Source organism: Rosa rugosa, chromosome 7, assembly GCF_958449725.1.
Source record: "Rosa rugosa chromosome 7, drRosRugo1.1, whole genome shotgun sequence".
Lineage (NCBI taxonomy): Eukaryota > Viridiplantae > Streptophyta > Magnoliopsida > Rosales > Rosaceae > Rosa > Rosa rugosa.
In genome coordinates this window covers 32,181,000-32,187,708 of record NC_084826.1, presented here as the reverse complement: position 1 = coordinate 32,187,708, position 6,709 = coordinate 32,181,000, and the positions used below count along the sequence as shown (strand labels likewise).

Below are 6,709 nucleotides of genomic sequence, written 5' to 3'. Positions count from 1 at the left end.
GGTGGAATGCAAAAAGAGTGCGATGATTGAAATAGGCATACAAATCGGTACGTATGATATCAGTCTGCAAAAATCAATTAAAAAAGGGGTTATTAGCAATGCCTATTGTCCTATTCAAATGCTAACAAAAGTTTCAGTGAGGCTAAGCTCACCATGGCTTTCTTCAAAAACATACTCCTGTAGGTGAGGAGATATTTGAAATTATTGCACCAATTAAGCCCAGCCAGTTGAATGACAACTCAATCAGTGATGCCATTGACATAATGCATAATGTTCTGATGATTAACATATAGAGAAATTCTACGATACATGTATGTATGTGATACACTCATTTACAGATCTGACAACAATTTTGTTGTCGTTGTGGTAAATAGAGTTATTTTTTGGGTAATTTTAGTTTTATTACAAATAATTACTCCACCTACGATATTTTTACAAGTTTATGAATAAATTGTTGTCGATATAGTAACTTGGTTCAATTATATGTAAATGTGTAAAACAAATGTGATAACTTTGTTGTTAATGTTGTAAATTTGGTTCAACTAAATTGTAATTTTGGTTCAATTAGATGTAAATGAGTGTATGATAAACATCCAAGTACTCTAGACAACCCCTTAACATATATACCCAGATTAGAAAAAAGATAGTGTGAATAAATTTTGCACTATTCTAAAAGAAGATAATTTACAATTTTGGTTACTATAAAGTCAAAAAATTGAAGCATGTTTTAGAATGAGAGATTTGAGAGAGATTGATGAGAGAATTGTATATTCAATATTGAGAATAGGAGCCCTATATATAGAGATTACAAAGTACATGTTCTAATGTTGCAAGGAAAACTATTCCGATTAGGACTAGGAATTCTAGAACATTCTCTCCTATTACATTAATCATGGAACTAATCCTAGTTTGAATAGGCGCACATAAGTCGATTTCCTTCAACATTCCCCCTTGTGCCGCTCAAACTTGGTGGTGACGCTTCATCCGTTGCCTCGTTAAAAACCTTGCTCGAGTGAAAAACCCTGTGGGACAAAAACAAGCTCGAGGAGGAGAAAAAGAGTACAACACGTCCTTCACTCTTCGAGATCGAACATGTAGACATCATAACTCCCCATGATATCGATATCTCCCCCTGATTGCTACAATCGTGGAAGTTCGGATAACTTTCTCAATCCGATGCTCTTCACATGTTTCTCGAAGGTGGATTTAGGTAACGACTTAGTGAATAAGTCTGCTACATTATCCTCTGATCGGATTTGATTCACTTCAATCTTTAGAAGTGATTGTTGTTGCTGATTATAAAAGAATTTAGGCGATATATGCTTGGTGTTGTCACCCTTGATGAAACCTAGCTTCATTTGCTCAATACAAGCCGCATTATCTTCATAAATGCATGTAGGCTCATCCGTGGTAGACTTCAAACCACAACTTCCTCGAATATGTCTAATTACAGAACTTAGCCATATGCATTCACGCACAGCTTCATGTAGAGCAATAATCTCTACATGATTTGAGGAAGTAGTAACAAGGGTCTGCTTTGTAAACCTCCAAGATATCGTAGTGCTTCTCATGGTAAAGACATAACCCGTTTGGGAGCGACCTTTGTGAGGGTCAGAGAGGTACCCTGCATCAACAAAACCCATCAAAACATCATTGTCGTTTTGATGAAGGGAAGTAGGGGGATGCCGGCCACCATGGACGGTGGAGGCCCCGGCGGCGACAACATAGCCGGCGGCAAAGTCTTGGATGGCGGCGTTTTGCCTCTTGGGGTCCGATCCCAAATTTCCGTCATTCCTTTTCTCTCTGTAGGGATAAAATAGGCCCATATCAATCGTACCTCTTAAGTATCGAAAGATTGTCTTTACACCAATCCAATGGCGGCGTGTTGGCGCAGAGCTATGTCGAGCTAACAAGTTCACTGCGAATAAGATGTCCGGTCTTGTGCATTGAGTTAAGTACAATAATGCGCCTATTGCACTAAGATAGGGCACTTCGGCCTCTAATAATTCTTCGTCCTCATCCTTTGGACAAAACGGATCTTTTCCGAGCTCAAGACTACGACCAATCATGGGAGTACTCACAGGCTTTGCTTTATCTTCATTAAAGCGCCTTAGAATTTTATGAGTATATGCAGACTGATAGATCAAAATCCCATCACTACGGTGCTCGAGTTCTAAACCGAGACAAAACCATGTTTTCCCAAGATCTTTCATCTCAAATTCGGATTTCAAGTATTTAGCAGTTTCCTTTAACTCATCTAGAGTTCCAATTAGGTTCATGTCATCGACATAAAATGCTACGATTGCAAATCCGGAACTTGTTATTTTAATGAACACGCATAAGCATATTTCATTGTTAATATATCCCTTCCCAATTAAGTAGTCACTTAGACGGTTATACCACATCAGTCCGGATTGTTTTAATCCATATAGTGAGCGTTTTAATCTTATTGAAAACGCGCTCTGTGGTTTAGAGCCACTTGATTTGGGTAATTGAAGTCCATCTGGAACCTTTATATATATCTCTGAATCTAGATCCCCATAGAGATATGTTGTAACCACATCCATAAGCTGCATGTCAAGTTTTTCGGAATCTACCAAACTGACAAGGTAGCGGAACGTTATAACGTCCATTACGAGAGAGTACGTCTCCTCGTAGTCGATTCCAGGGCGTTGTGAGAATCCTTGCACCACGAGGCGGGCTTTATATCTAACCACCTCATTTTTTCTCATTACGCTTTCTAACAAAGACCCATTTATGGCCAACAGGCTTTACATCTGGGGATGTCTGCGTTATAGGCTCAAATACCTGTCTCTTTGCTAGTGAATCCAATTCAGCCTAGATTGCATCTTTCCATTTAGGCAAATCCGCTCTTCGTTGACATTCTTCAACAGAGCGAGGTTCGATATCATCATATTCTATAATTCCTTTTGCAACATAATATGCAAATGCATCATCAATAGCAATAGAATTTATATTCATCATCTCATGTACACCAGTGTAATTCATGGAGATCTCTCTATTCTTTAGAATTGGTTCTGACATTGGAGCCTCCCCCAATGATGTCTCTTGGACATAACCATAATCCGAAATATTCTCATGAGATGGATTATTTACGTCGATGATTAATGGATTATTTTGTGCCAAACTCGCTTTCTTTCTTGGGCGAGAATCCATCGAATCTATGGGCCTCCCGTGCTTCCTTGCTGGAGCCGTGGGCCTAGCCACAATGTCACCAAGGGAGGGGACGTTGGCGCCATTCTCAAGTACTCTTGAGGTGGCGTCATGTCCTCTAGTTTTAGGGACATCAATCCTTGCAGGCACGTTTGCAGCAGGTATGTGTGATCTCGTCACTTTAGCGATATTAGAAAACGCATCAGGCATCGATTCTGCTACATTCTGAAGATCGAGAATTCTTCCCACTTCAATTTCGGACTGTGCGTGTCACACCCCAAACCCGAGACCAATATTATACTGAAATATGGTACCCGAATTCGTGATGTGGGTTATTACAAATAAAACTTCCTCAATGGATAAATTAAAGTAAAAGAATTTGCAAATAAGTCTGAATAATACTTTTATTAGAAATTGAAATTATTATTTTTACAATACTAAAGCTGAACAAAATATATTACATTATTTCTTTTGAGAAAGCGGTAGAAAATAAAACATTCATTTATTTAGAGAATCGCCCCATTTTCCCCAAGCGTCTAATCGCTACCTGAAAACAAGAAGGTGTAGCATCATGAGCAACACAAGCCCAGTAAGTACACAACATACATTCTTATATTAATGTGTCTTATAGGAAATCAAAGTGAATAACCAAGTAAAAATGTACCGGGAACCATTTATATGTTCATACGAATTCTTAAATATGTATATGTATACGCACAATACACACACACATATATACAAATATATTCATCCGTGTGAATGGTTTATAATAAATCATATAGTCACATCTCCTTATTGAACCAACAATATATTGCAGCATTAATATGTGAAATAACCTCAAAGAAATGCATGCTCAATTCTCTTTTTCACTTATCATCGTAACATATTAATAATATATCGCAGACAGATATTTGATCGAAATAATATAAGTACACTTCTCTTCTTAGTGAATTTTCGGATTAACTGGCAACGAATCATAAATCCACGTACTAGGGTATGTCTACTATACCCAAAGCACGGGTAAGCCGTAGCATACTGAGGACACTACCAAAGTATGTATACCCAAGGTCGGCTACTTCCTTCCTATGAGTATAATAGTGCACTATCTATAGGGACTAGGGCCCAGGCTTAACGTCTCATAACACCAAAACACATTTACTTAAGCACGGGGTAATACTAATCACCCAGCTTCACAATTGTACTTCTCAAACATAATCAAATCCACAAAATACAATCTTTATGAATTATAGATCGTAATATATATGTATATGTACACACACATATAGAGACATATACTTAGGAATAATTTCATATGAAAACATATGTAACATAATTGTATAACACAAATAAGTAAATTCACTAGCAAACAACATAATAAAATAAATAAGCTTATACATAATTGAAATCAAGTAAAATAATAAAGCACAAGCATTAAATGAGTAACTATACACAATTAATAAGCTTGTAAATAACTGAAATAAAGTAAAATAATAAAGTACAAGCATTAAATAAGTAAATATACAGAATTTAACAAAATTATATTATAGTTAGTATTTCAGTCCTTATGTCCAAATCCATTGAAGTTCATCGAACTTCAAAATGTGTTATGATGTCCATCACAAGTCCGAATTAGTCAAATGAGTACACCATGTCAAAGGGTTTTTCACAAGGAATTCAATGGAATAAGTCAGGTAGTCCAGATCAGAGGGATATAGTCCAGAAATGGTGAAGAACCATAACAATGCAGAAACCGATATTTTTGTTACTGACCTTTGGTGTTTAAGTCTTTACGTTCTGTGTATTTTACCATTAATTCTCAAACTCTCCAGATCACAAGTAGAGGTCCTAAGCTTCAAATTGATATAAAGTTTGTAGAAAACGGATAAGAAATGAGGGAGATATGAATTTTTGAAGTTGTGATGGCTGTATGAGATTTCCAGCGAGTTTAAAAGTTGAAAACTTTGATTAGCCATAACTTCTTCATTTCTTAACCTTTTTTAGTGATTCAAAAGCCTAAACTGAAGAACTTTTGATGAGGAATTTAATACTGTAAATATTTTTAACAAAACAGACTTTGTTATATACGAAAATACAGGTTTGCAGCAAAGCAGATCCTTTTCCATTTTATCATTGATTATGTAGTTTGATAAATCTTAAAGACAAAAGAATATAGAAATGTATTCATGTACTTACTTAAGGAACTCAGAAGGTCTTGTGATCAAACTTTGGACTTCTTTCACAAAAGGAAACTTCTTAAGGGAAATAGGATGAAGGATTTGTGTGAGGAACTTTTAGTTGGGTTTTCTCTTCAACTAAGGGAGTTTTTGATCAAATTTTGCATTTGATCTTCAAGTTGAGTATGATCAGATCATAATGATATATATAGGCTAGAATTAAGCACTAAGATAAGTGAGTGACTAATATTGTAATGCAAGTGGCTAATCCACTAGTTAGGTTAAATGATTAAAAGGAAGAGTAAAATTAAAAGAGTAGTAAAAGAAAGAAAACATAAAGCAGCTTTGCCAATTTTATATATATATATATATATATACATGCACACATCCATAAATATATAGATACACATTTACCTAATTGATAAGTAAAGAACTTTAGTGCTTTCTTAAGGTAAAAAGAAAATATCAATAATTAGTACTAAAATGACATGCATCATAAAAATAATATGGATGAGAGTCTTGAGCTTAATAACAAAGTAAGACATTTCGAATATAACTAATAATATAGTACTCTATAGTTGACACTAATTTTCGGGTTATTATAGTGCGGTTCGGGGATTAAGATGAGACATAGTGGGGACAGACCTCGACAATTCCTGTCGTTCCTGTTGAACATTTACGTTCTTCTCTCCCCCTAACGACGGGAAGACTGTCTCATCAAAGTGACAATCCGCAAATCTAGCGGTAAAGAGATCGATCGCCTGTCAAGGGTTCTAAGTAGCGGACAATGGTTGAAGAATCATATCCAACATAAATGTCTAATCGTCTTTGAGGACCCATTTTGGTGCGCTGTGGCGGCGCAATTGGCACATAAACTGCACATCCAAATATGCGTAAGTGTGAGACATCAGGCTCATACCCAGTCACCATCTGGGACGCAGAAAAAGGTTGAGTGGCAGTAGGCCTCAGACGAATAAGCACAGCTGCATGCAATATTGCATAACCCCAAGAAGAAATAGGGATATTGGTGCGCATAACCAATGCTCTGGCGACCATTTGTAGTCTTTTAATGGCAGCTTCTGCGAGACCATTTTGGGTGTGAACATGAGGAACAGGATGTTCAACTTCAATCCCAATAGACATGCAATATTCATCAAAAGTTTTTGATGTAAACTCCCCAGCATTGTCTAGTCTTATAGACGTAATAGGATGATCAGGGTGGTGAGCCCTTAACTTAATAATCTGGGCTAGGAGTTTAGCAAAGGCAGCGTTCCTAGTGGACAATAACATGACATGTGACCAGCGTGTCAATGCATCAACCAACACCATAAAATATCTAAATAGTCCGCAAGGTGGTTGAA

The 6,709-nt window shown here is 36.6% G+C and overlaps 1 long non-coding RNA gene across 1 annotated transcript; it reads right to left on the bottom strand.

Moving 5' to 3' along the window:
* Positions 1 to 3,560: 3,560 nt before the first annotated feature.
* Positions 3,561 to 5,506, bottom strand: LOC133721100 (uncharacterized). Its single transcript, XR_009852063.1, has 2 exons — positions 5,368 to 5,506; positions 3,561 to 3,721 (listed from the first exon to the last, which is right to left on the bottom strand). It is a non-coding gene; the product is annotated as an uncharacterized LOC133721100 (long non-coding RNA).
* Positions 5,507 to 6,709: the final 1,203 nt, after the last annotated feature.